We start from the raw sequence: 12218 nt of genomic DNA, 5'->3' as shown, positions 1-12218 counted from the left end.
ACATAGAAAGGTCAGTCAAACCATGTTTCAGTTTGTACCAGAGCTTGCACACGGGTCTCAAAGTGCAGGCTCCCTCTCACCTGGCTGATTTAGCTACTGCCGTGGCTGAAAGTGTAGCTGGTCCACCGTGGAGACTGACACTAAATTCTCAATGTGATAGCACCTCTCTAGGAGACCAACCAGCCACTTTGATAGAAAATTGGTTATTTCAGATCCTTTCTACTCCAGAAGGGCAGCAATTCATTCTTTAATAGAACTGGTACCTATTCTGTGTATAGGTTTGTTCTTGCGTGCAGGCCCTTGACTAGCACCGCTCTGTAAGAGCTTACAGAGTGTATGATTTATTATCATGGGACCCCTGATAACATCACCACAGGCCAAGGGACCCACAGGAGAAGTGGTGCAATGATGCTCACAGACAGACTCCCCTGGTCCTTCCAAAATCTCATCACTCAAAAGTTGCCCTCCTGGGTTCACGTTGTAATGGCCCCTTAATTGCACAACTGAGATCCCAGCTTATGTGTGCAGTGTTGTCCTACAAAATACAGTGTATACATTAAACCAATGGCTATTTTATAGTGTTATGTCCCTGATAGTGGGGTCTGGGAACCAAAGAGTAGAAATAGGAGTGGCTTATCTAAATGTCACTCTCAGTAACCCACTTGGAGAATTTATGCTTCCTGTTCCCACAACTTTTGGCTTTTCTGGTCTAGAGTTTCTTGTCCCTGGGAGTGGAGGAGGAGATGCTTCCATCAGGAACACAGCAGGGTGTCCATTAAATCTAAATTTATGTTTTACACCTGACAGTTTCTGAGTTCCTCATACCAGAAGACCAGAAGGCAAACAAAAAAAGAGAAAGAAAAAGAAAAAAAGAATTGCTATACATATACGTACTGTAGCAGGAATAATTGAGCTTGATTATCTTGAGGAGATACAGTTGCTGTTATGTAATGGGCAGAGCACCTGGGACGTGACAAATTCACTGGTTTATCTCTGAGTACTTCCACATGTATGACTACTCTTAAGGGGTAACTGTAGCAACCATTGCCTAACAAGGGTGCAGAATCTAGGGTCTCATCTCTCAGGAGTAAAGCTCTGGAACAACCAAGCAGATCAACAGAAATGCTGGCTGAGAGTGAGGAATATATAGAAATGGATGACGAATATCAGTTGTGACCTCAGCATCAGCTGCAGCACCAGAGAGTATAGCTTGTCCTACAAACCCTTCCATTGTAAATCATTTTTGATAGAAATTTTGAGTGTCCACCACCCTGAAGAAACTCTGGCAGGACAGAGCAAAACTTAATTGGAGCAAGAGTGGATCTAAATGGTGAAGAGGATAGAATGTAGAATATGTGTTGTTAAATATATCTCCTAGCCTAGTTCCCGACATATACATGCAAGTCAATTTATATTTGTCAAATATTAATAACCTGCTTTCTACAGGCAGAACTGTGTAAAGGATTTTTTCAGGAGGCAGCTATTTTTAAGTTCCTGGAGGTCAGAGGCAGCTGTGTCTTTTCTTCTTTGTACCCTCTTGGTCATGTGTGTTCCATAGTCATTTTCCAAGACACCCAGAGGTAAATTGTTAGTGCCACAACAGAAATTAGATCTCCTTTCCCAGATTCCTGTGGAATAATCCATAATGTATAAAGCGGGGGGATGCTCTCCATTTATCATTATTTATTGGAATTTCTGATAGAAAGAGAAAAGAATGCTTAGAAAGGTGAGTGTACTAGGAATTCAATGAAATAGACCCTAGAGACCACCCGTAACAACCCCTGACTTAGAAGACTGAGAACATGCATTGGAGCAGACAGACCCAGCTGACAGGGAGCTGATGTGCTAAGGGTCCTGCAGGTGTTGCACTCACTGCAAATCTGCAATAACAATAATCAAAACAGCAGGAATTCCTCCCAGAACCTATAGCCAAAGTAAACAGAGAGATAGCATGTCTGAGTTTCCTTCCAGAGTGACAAAGCCAAAGCCACCTGACCTGTTAAAAGATACATACTTCATGTTGGATGACTCCTTTTCATTTGTCTAGCATTGATTTTACTACCTCATATATGCCTTATATCAGTCCCATGAGAGAAATATTATTATAATTACATACAGATGAGGAACTCGGGTACCTCAGCCAAGAAACCAACTTGGCCTTGGGTCACCCAAATAGTGAGTGGTGGGCCCACCTTCCAATCACAGGAGTCTCTAAAGCTTGCTCTCTGAAGACCCTTGTTATACTGCCCTCAGGAGACTGGCTGGAAGAATAGGAGCAAAAGTCTCCTAAATTGGATGTTATGGTGGGCTGCCCGTATTCCCCTGCAGGACACAGACACTCCTTCCCCCAGCTGCTGGGAATGTTGGCTGCTAATGACTCACAGCTGAGTCCTGCCTGCAAAATTTTCCTCCAAAGAAGAGAGCTGTGTAGCCCCGTAACACACTACCTTCTCAGAGAGAGCTTGGATCTTATCCTGGTAGATGTGCAGTTACAAAGCCCCAGGGTACTGCCTCAATTTGAGATACCATCCCAGTTTCAGAGATTCTCATGGAATTCTCATGAAGCCTCTGCTGTAATGCCATCTGAGTTCAACTTTACTCTTTGCATGATCCTGCTCTTTCATTCCCTAACTGGTGCTGTGCCCAAGAGCATGTCCCAAAACCCTCTTAGGGACTCAACCTAAGACAGATGGATGGGGAGTGGTCCTTGGAAGCAGAACCTAAAATGATACGTTGAGTCACCCGTCGGCAGGCTGGCAATGAGTGGAGCTGCTGCTGAATAAGAGAATAAGATCAAGCTTTATACTACTTACAGAAGATACTGGTGTAATTATAACAGATTCCTTTTCTTTAAAATTTGTACTGTCTATTTTCTTCCATAGTTTCATTTTTGGCCATTCTGTATGTTTGTATTTTTTAAATGTCCCTTATAAGCAGAATACAGCAGATTTATTTCTTCATCCAGTTTGACAGTCTTTGTTTTTATTAAAGTATTTGTCACATTTGAATCTAATACCATTACTGGTATGTAGTAGTTCATAGCTATCATCTTACTATCCCTATTCTGTTTTGTTCTGTATTTGTTTTTCTCTTTTATCTTCTTTTGGATTAACTATTTCTAATTTATTTGTTTCTCCTAATAGGTGTGGTTTATATATTCTTTTATTTTTATTGTACTAGTGAACTGTTATCTGTGATCACAGCTTGACTACTTGATTTACCAAAGACTTAGTTATGTATTTTACCCTGTTTTTTAACCATTTCCCCAATAATGAATATTTTTTATGTTATTGTGTTGGTGTATTTCTAAATATATTTACAGCCTCATAAGCCATTATTATTATTGTTTAAAAGACAGTATTCATTTACATTTACCTGATGTTTATCCTTTCTGATATACTTCATCCTTCTTTACCTCCAACATTCCATCTGTCATTATTTTCCTTTTGCCTGATAATTTCCCTTCATAATTTCATCTACTGTAGGTTTATTACTGATTAATTTTCTGTTTGTGTTTCTATTAAAATGTTTTTGTCTTCCCTTCTGAAGGATATTTCCACTGAGTACAGTATTCTGTGTTGGTAATTATTTTCTTGCACTTTAAAGATATTATTCCCTTGTCTTCTGCAAAGTCCATTGTCAGTTCATTGTCGTTCTTTAAAGTGACACAACTTTTTCTCTGGTTTCTCCTAAGATTTTATCTTTGTTTTCAATTGTTTTACTATGTGGGATTTTCTTTGTACTGATCCTGTTTGATGGTTGTATACATTAGTATCTGTGGTTTGATATCTTCTATTAATTTTGGAAAATTTTTAGCCATATCTCCTCCAAGATTTCTTCTGTGCCATCCTCTCTATCCTCTCCTCCAAGGACTCCAGTTGCAGACATTTTAACTGCATGTCATATTCATCATATGTTCTTTTCCATCCTTTTGTGTCAGTTACTTCAGTTTGGATATTTTTTCTGACCTATCTTCCAGTTCACTATATATTTTTTTCACAACTGCATTCAGTCTCCTGTGTTTAACTAGTTTATGTTATTTTTACCCTTACTCCTAAGGGTAAAATTTTCAACTGAAAGCCTAGTTAGTTTACTGGTATACTTCCTGTTGCCTCAATTCCAGTGTTTGTCCTGCCAGTGTTTGTCCTGCCAGTGCTGTGAGACTGCTAGACAAGCTCTGCATAGCCAGACATTAAATACTTAATTTTATTAATTTGTTTGTTTATTATTTTAAATACATTTAATTAAAAGTTACTAATTTTTTTTTATTTTAGTTGTTAGTTTTAAAGTTCCATTCAATTCTTTTTATAATCTCTACTTCTTTAGTTAAAAATGTCAACTTGTAATTGAATGTCAAATATGTTATCACAGTAATTTTAAAGATTGTGTTTCTGCTATCTTTAATATCTGTATCTCTTTTGGATATGTTCAGTTTTTTTCTTCATTTTTAATCAGTTATTTTACTTTTATGTTTCATTATTTCTTATTGAGTCTTGAAAATTATACATAGAAATATCTAGGGATCATTTGAATATATAACTTATTTCTTCATCCAAATGTATTTGCTCTGCTTCTGCCAGGAATAAGTCTAAAAAACCTATCTCCTTAATCCAATCGTGAATGGAAATTATTTGAAGCTGGGGTCAGGCCTGGCAAGAGCTAGTTTATTTACTAGTTGGTTTACTGGTATACTTCCTGTTGCCCCAGTTTCAGTGTTTGTCCTGCCAATGCTGTGAGACTGTTAGAAAAGCTCTGCATAGCCTCCCAGCCTCTCAGTTACTGCTTTCAAATTGGCAAGTGCATTGAGGGGAAAAGGAAAGACCAAATGTCTGACACACACCTTCCTGTTCTTCCCTTCTCTTCTTGTCTCAGTCTTGCAAGTACTCTTTACCAAGGTAGTCCTGCAATGCCCTCGACCAGATTTTTTGGTTCATAATTTTACAACTCTTTTGTTTGTTTTACAAATCTGTTTAGTTGTTCTTCAGTTGTCCAAAGAAGCTAGATCACAATTTCTGGATGCAGAACTCTATCAAATAGCTTATTGCTAAAAGATAAAGAAAAAAATTGTTTGGAAGCCCCAAAATAGCAGAAAGTGTTGTCTAAGAAGACCTGAACATGTTAAGTAGGAGATACAAAGTTAGGAAAATCACCTAAAGAGGAAGAAAAGTTTACGAGATGCAAGTGACAATTCCTAAAAGACAAATATAAAATATTCAACCTATACATGACAGGAATTCCAAGATAAGATGAACAGAAGAAAAAGAACAGTTAAAAAGCTAAAAGCTAATCAAGAAAAGCTCTTATTCACTGAAAAAACAAACAAACAAACAAACCCTGAATCTGCAAATCAAAGATTAAAATGTTCAGAGTCCTAGGAATAATTAATGAGAAAAATATATATTTAGATGTATTCTGATGAAATTCTGAACTTAGAGTTTGGAAAAAAGGAAAAAAGAAAAACCTTATATGCACAAAGAGAGAAAATGCAGTTTTTTTGTAAATGGAATGGAAAGATTATTTCATGAAGTTATTACTCATTGTTTTCTTACATAAAAGACACCAAATTTTAGGTTCATTTGCATCTCTACAGTAACTAAAGCCTATATTTTCAAATTGGCTTCAAAATACATCGAAAGCTTCTTCCAATTGATACCTCTGCTTGGTATCAATTTAGTGGTTGTGGTTGAGGAGAGCTATCATCTTTGTTGTCAAGTTCATTGTGGGAAACTTAGGGATAATGTCTTCATCTACCACAGTCTATGATGATTTAACATTGTTCTCAATTTCCTTATCATGCTTTGTACTTTCTGTTCATGATTGTGCATCACAGATCCAGGTTCCAAACAGTTTTTTTTTTTAATTTTTTTAATTTTTAAAAGGTGAATGAGGACACTTAAGTAAGACAAAGGAGGACATGCAAAATAATAAAAGGTAACAATTGAGGATATTTGTGAAAAGGGACCTCACTTTGGTTGGAAATGGCATGAAGCAAAATCATATGTTTATAAATGAACATTGAATAAAGCACAATTTCAGCACAAATTTGAATTGATTCGACCGATAGAGCTGAGTTTTGGTTAGTTGGTAATTAATTAAAGTCAGAAAAAGAAGCAATGTTCTATAAAGTGGTAAATTTTATTAAAAAAAAAAAAACAGCTCTAGGGACTCCCACAGACTTAGTAAACTATCACACACCTCTGCTCCTCTGTCTGACAGACTTGCAAAAACCATGGGGGTGAATGACATGAGCATATGTTTTTAACACCATGGCAGACCCCACCTTGATTCATCCACATAGTAACATAATACCACTTATTTCTTGGAGTACGTAAAGTACAAAATTTTCCTTATACTCTGCATATTTTCTTTTTTCTAGGTTATCTATCTCTCTCTTTCTCTTTCTCTCTCTCACACATACACACTGCACACAGAAGATACACACAGAACTGGAATTCTGCTGATTCCCTTATAAATATATATGACAACAAAGAGTTAACAATATTTTCCCAAGTCTTCAGATAAACAGCATTCCAGTAAAACGAACCATCCTTTACTGGCTAAGATATACGTAGGCAAAGAATACTCCAGAAGTATGTAATCCCAGTTCAAGAAATCTTGTTCTTAATAATTTTTGTTTAAAAGGCTAGGAAATGATGCTAAAAATAAAGGCTAAAGGAGAAGATGATTGAAACATCATTGTGTAGGTTGAAGAGCTTAACCATTAAGAACAACAATGCTGGGGCTTCCCTGGTGGCGCAGTGGTTGAGAATCTGCCTGCCAATGCAGGGGACACGGGTTCGAGCCCTGGTCTGGGAAGATCCCACATGCCGCGGAGCAACTAGGCCCGTGAACCACAACTACTGAGCCTGCGCGTCTGGAGCTTGTGCTCCGCAACAAGAGAGGCCACGATAGTGAGAGGCCCGCGCACTGCGATGAAGAGTGGCCCCTGCTTGCCACAACTAGAGAAAGCCCTTGCTCAGAAACAAAGACCCAACACAGCCAAAAATAAATAAATAAATAAATAAATAAATAAATACAAAATAAAAATAAAGGAATTCCTTTAAAAAAAAAAAAAGAACAACAATGCTGGAATGAAACTGCTTACGTTTGCATTTCAGCTTTGCGGTGAACATTCTCTCATTTTTGACATTGATCAATAGAGAGAAAGACCTTCCACTGTGGTATAAAAAGTCAAAAATAACCACTAGTACAATAAAAATAGAATGCAGACTTCCCAATTCACCAGAGGGGAAAACAAGCCAACACACTGAATCCAAATAGGAATCCGGGAAAGAAAAAAGAGAAACTGGCAAGTCTGAAGAACGCAAAAAGCATGTAAGAAGTAAAGCAGAATGAAGTTTTTTCCTCATCCTCCTCCCACTCCTTCCACCTTCCATTCCTGATTCCTAGAAAATGCCAACTCCCTTCCTGCTTCTTGTTACACATCTCAGCAAGGAGAAAAGTCGACATTTGGTACTGCATCTAAAACTAGAGATAGAAACCAGGGTGCTCTTAACACAATAGTGCACAGGACATATGCACTGTAATATGTCTGAGTACTAAGTCTCATTGCTTTGCAACTTCCCCTCCACGGAATCCAAAATGCAGCCACCTCCACACAATCCCAACGCTATCGAAAGTAGAAGCAGATGGGAATGAGGAACAATTCCCCTGAGGCTGAGAAGAAAACTGGGCCGGTGGTAGTTGGGAGGTGTGAAGAGAAAGCAGAGATCAGAAGAAGCAGAGGTTTTAAATTTCCTAGCAACTGTGAGAGGGGAAGCCTCACAAGGCAGCTCAAGACTTGAACCTGAAAAGTTGGATGCAAGAGATAAATAGGACAGAGAAGCCACCCCTAAATTCTACTGGGCTCTGTGTGGGCTGGAGTGTTGGCCTCAAGACAGAAGTGCATTTTTGCATTTTTGTGCATTTTTGTGCATTTTTGCACTACTCTTTGCACTCCTCTGCATTCCTCTGAATCCTGTAAGCGTTTGGTCAGCTAAGAGTAAGGGTATTTAAATTCCACCCCTCCTGGCTACTGGTAAAGGCAAAAAAAAAATCTCAAAATTAAACAAAGGTAAGATTTTCCTGATAAATCAGGTGGCATCTTTGTGAAGAATATCTTCTTTCACTTACCTATAGGCCTCTGAAGAGAGTTTGCCTTCCTGGTAAATATGCACCCCCAATATTAGCACATAGTACGTTCCCTGACCACTTATTCAAATGTTCAACAATTTGTTATTCAACTACACTGAGGAGGGAGTCTTCCAGTTACCAGGGAAACCAGCTTAGAGAATCCAGCTGTCTGGGGTGTTAAATGGTCTGCTATCCATCTTGAGACTCTCCTTTGGGTCAGCTTGACCTGTAGTAAATTCCTGATATTTCTTTTCTGTGTCAGTGGCAAATCCTTCACCATCAGAAGGCAGAAATAAACATGACGCCTATGCCTTGATATCTTAGTTTTCTCCACTTTCAATGCACTTCACGATGGCAGGGCAACCAATAGAAAATGTTTCTTGTATGTGATGTTGTCTATGACCCTAACAGTAAGTCTCTCCACAGAAAGCAACATGAATCACAGCTTTCAGTCCTAGGCGCAGCTACAGCTTGCTCTAGAGTTGTCAAATCAAATGTTTTTGGTTTTTTTTAACATCTTTATTGGAATATAATTGCTTTACAATGTTGTGTTAGTTTCTGCTGTATAACAAAGTGCATCAGCTATACGTATACATATATCCTCATATCTCTTCCCTCTTGTGTCTCCCTCCCACCCTCCCTATCCCACCTGTCTAGGTGGACACAAAGCACTGAGCTGATCTCCCTGTGCTATGCGGCTGCTTCCCACTAGCTATCTATTTTACATTTGGTAGTGTATATATGTCAGTACTACTCTCTCACTTTGTCCCAGCTTACCATTCCCCCTCTCCGGGTCCTCAAGTCCATTCTTTACGTCTGCGTCTTTATTCCTGTCCTGCCCCTAGGTTCATCAGAACCATTTTTTTTGGGATTCCATATATATGTGTTAGCATACAGTATTTGTTTTTCTTTTTCTGACTTACTTCACTCTGTATGACAGACTCTAGGTCCATCCACCTTACTACAAATAACTCAATTTCGTTTCTTTTTATGGCTGAGTAATATTCCATTGTATATATGTGCCACATCTTCTTTATCCATTCATCTGTGGATGGACACTTAGGTTGCTTCCATGTCTTGGCTATTGTAAATAGTGCTGCAATGAACATTGTGGTACATGACTCTTTTTGAATTATGGTTTTCTCAGGGTATATGCCCATCAGTGGGATTGCTGGGTCATATGGTAGTCCTATTTTTAGTTTTTTAAGGAACCTCCATACTGTTCTCCATAGTGCCTGTATAAAATTACATTCCCACCAACAGTGCAAGAGGGTTCCCTTTTCTCCACACCCTCTCCAGCATTTATTATTTGTAGATTTTTTGATGATGACCATTCTGAATGGTGTGAGGTGATACCTCATTGTAGTTTTGATTTGCATTTCTCTAATGATTAGTGATGTTAAGCATCCTTTCATGTGTTTGTTGGCAATCTGTATATCTTCTTTGGAGAAATGTCTATTTAGGTCTTCTGCCCGTTTTTGGATTGGGTTGTTTGTTTTTTTGATATTGAGCTGCATGAGCTGCTTGTATACTTTGGAGATTAATCCTTTGTCACTTGCTTCATTTGCAAATATTTTCTCCCATTCTGATGGCTGTCCTATCATCTTCTTGATGGTTTCCTTTGCTGTGCAAAAGCTTTTAACTTTCATTAGGTCCCATTTGTTTATTTTTGTTTTGATTTCCATTTCTCTAGGAGGTGGGATGACAAAGATCTTGCTGTGATTTATGTCATAGAATGTTTTGCCTATGCTTTCTTCTAAGAGTTTTATAGTGTCTGACCTTATATTTAGGTCTTTAATCCATTTTGAGTTCATTTTTGTGTACGGTGTTAGGAAGTGTTCTAATTACATTCTTTTACATGTAGCTGTCCAGTTTTCCGAGCACCACTTATTGAAGAGGCTGTCTTTTCTCCATTGTATATTCTTGCCTCCTTTATCAAATATAAGGTGACCATAGGTATGTGGGTTTATCTCTGGGCTTTCTATCTTGTTCAATTCATCTATATTTCTCTTTTTGTGCCAGTACCATACTGTCTTGATTACTGTAGCTTTGTAGTATGGTCTGAAGGCAGGGAGCCTGATTCCTCCAGCTTCATTTTTCTTTCTCAGGTTTGCTTTGGCTCTTCAGGGTCTTTGGTGTTTCCATACAAATTGTAAAGCTTTTTGTTCTAGTTCTATGAAAAATGCCACTGGTAGTTTGATAAGGATTGCACTGAATCTATAGATTGCTTTGGGTAGTATAGTCATTACCACAATATTGATTTTTCCAATCCAAGAACATGATATATCTCTCCATCTGTTTGTATCATCTTTAATTTCTTTCATCAGTGTCTTATAGTTTTCTGCATACAGGTCTTTTGTCTCCTTAGGTAGGTTTATTCCTAGGTATTTTGTTCTTTTTGTTGCAGTGGTAAATGGAAGTGTTTCCTTAATTTCTCTTTTAGATTTTTCATCATTAGTGTATAGGAATGCAAGAGATTTCTGTGCATTAATTTTGTATCCCGCAACTTTACCAGATTCATTGATTAGCTCTAGTAGGTTTCTGATAGCATCTTTAGGATTCTCTATGTATAGTATCATGTCATCTGCAAACAGTGACAGTTTTACTTCTTCTTTTCTGATTTGGATTCCTTTTATTTCTTTTTCTTCTCTGATTGCTGTGGTTAAAACTTATAAAACTATATTGAAAAATAGTGGTGAGAGTGGGCAACCTTGTCTTTTTCCTGATGTTAGATGAAATAGTTTCAGTTTTTCACCATTGAGAATGATGTTGGCTGTGGGTTTGTCATATATGGCCTTTATTATGTTGAGTTAGGTTCCCTCTATGCCCACTTTCTGGAGAGTTTTTATCACAAATGGGTGCTGAATCTTATCAAAAGCTTTTTCTGCATCTACTGAGATTATCATATGGTTTTTATCCTTCAGTTTGTTAATATGGTGTATCACATTGATTTATTTGCATATATTGAAGAATCCTTGCATTCCTGGGAAAAACCCCACTTGATCATGGTGTATGATCCTTTTAATGTTCTGTTGGATTCTGTTTACTAGTATTTTGTTGAAGATTTTTGCATCTATGTTCATCAGTGATATTGGCCTGTAGTTTTCTTTCTTTGTGACATCTTTGTCTGGTTTTAATATCAGGATGATGGTGGCCTTGTAGAATGAGTTTGGGAGTGTTCCTCCCTCTGCTATATTTTGGAAGAGTTTGAGAAGGATAGGTGTTAGCTCTTCTCTAAATGTTTGATAGAATTCACCTATGAAGCCATCTGGTCCTGGGCTTTTGTTTGTTGGAAGATTTTTAATCACAGTTTCAATTTCAGTGCTTGTGATTGGTCTGTTCATATTTTCTATTTCTTCCTGGTTCAGTCTCAGAAGGTTGTGCTTTTCTAAGAATTTGTCCATTTCTTCCAGGTTGTCCATTTTATTGGCATATAGTTGCTTGTAGTACTCTCTCATGATACTTTGTATTTCTGCAGTGTCACTTACTTCTCCTTTTTCATTTCTAATTCTGTTGATTTGAGTCTTCTCCCTTTTTTTCTTGATGAGTCTGGCTAATGTTTTATCAATTTTGTTTATCTTCTCAAAGAACCAGCTTTTAGTTTTATTGATCTTTGCTATTGTTTCCTTCATTTATTTTTAATTTATTTCTGATCTAATCTTTAGGATTTCTTTACTTCTGCTAACTTTGGGGGTTTTTTTGTTCTTGCTTCTCCAACTGCTTTAGGTGTAACATTCAGTTTTTTATTTGTAAGTTAAGTTTCTTGAGGTAGGATTGTATTGCTATAAACTTCCCTCTTAGAATGGCTTTTGCTGCATCCCATAGGTTTTGGGTCATCGTGTTTTCATTGTCATTTGTTTCTAGGTATTTTTTGATTTCCTCTTTGATTTCTTCAGTGGTCTCTTGGTTATTTATTATCATATTGTTTAGCCTCTATGGGTTTGTATTTTTTACAGTTTTTTTTCCCTCTAACTGATATCTAGCCTCATAGTGTTCTGGTGGGAAAAGATATTTGATACAATTTCAATTTTCTTAAATTTACTGAGGCTTGATTTGTGACCCAAGATATGATCTATCCTGGAGAA

The 12218-nt window shown here is 37.5% G+C and overlaps 1 protein-coding gene across 1 annotated transcript in view; it reads left to right on the top strand.

The window, feature by feature from the left end:
* Window positions 1-6926: 6926 nt before the first annotated feature.
* FHL5 (four and a half LIM domains 5) overlaps window positions 6927-12218 on the top strand; it is a 174395-nt gene continuing 169103 nt past the window's right edge. Inside the window, exon 1 of the mRNA XM_082475449.1 lies at window positions 6927-6939. The gene's annotated coding sequence lies outside the window, so the exon portion shown is untranslated. The remainder of the gene's footprint in view (window positions 6940-12218) is intronic.

This window comes from Balaenoptera physalus (assembly GCF_965194825.1).
Source record: "Balaenoptera physalus genome assembly, chromosome: 9".
NCBI lineage: Eukaryota > Metazoa > Chordata > Mammalia > Artiodactyla > Balaenopteridae > Balaenoptera > Balaenoptera physalus.
Note: the sequence above shows the minus strand (reverse complement) of the source record. Positions and strands in the feature narration are given on the sequence as shown.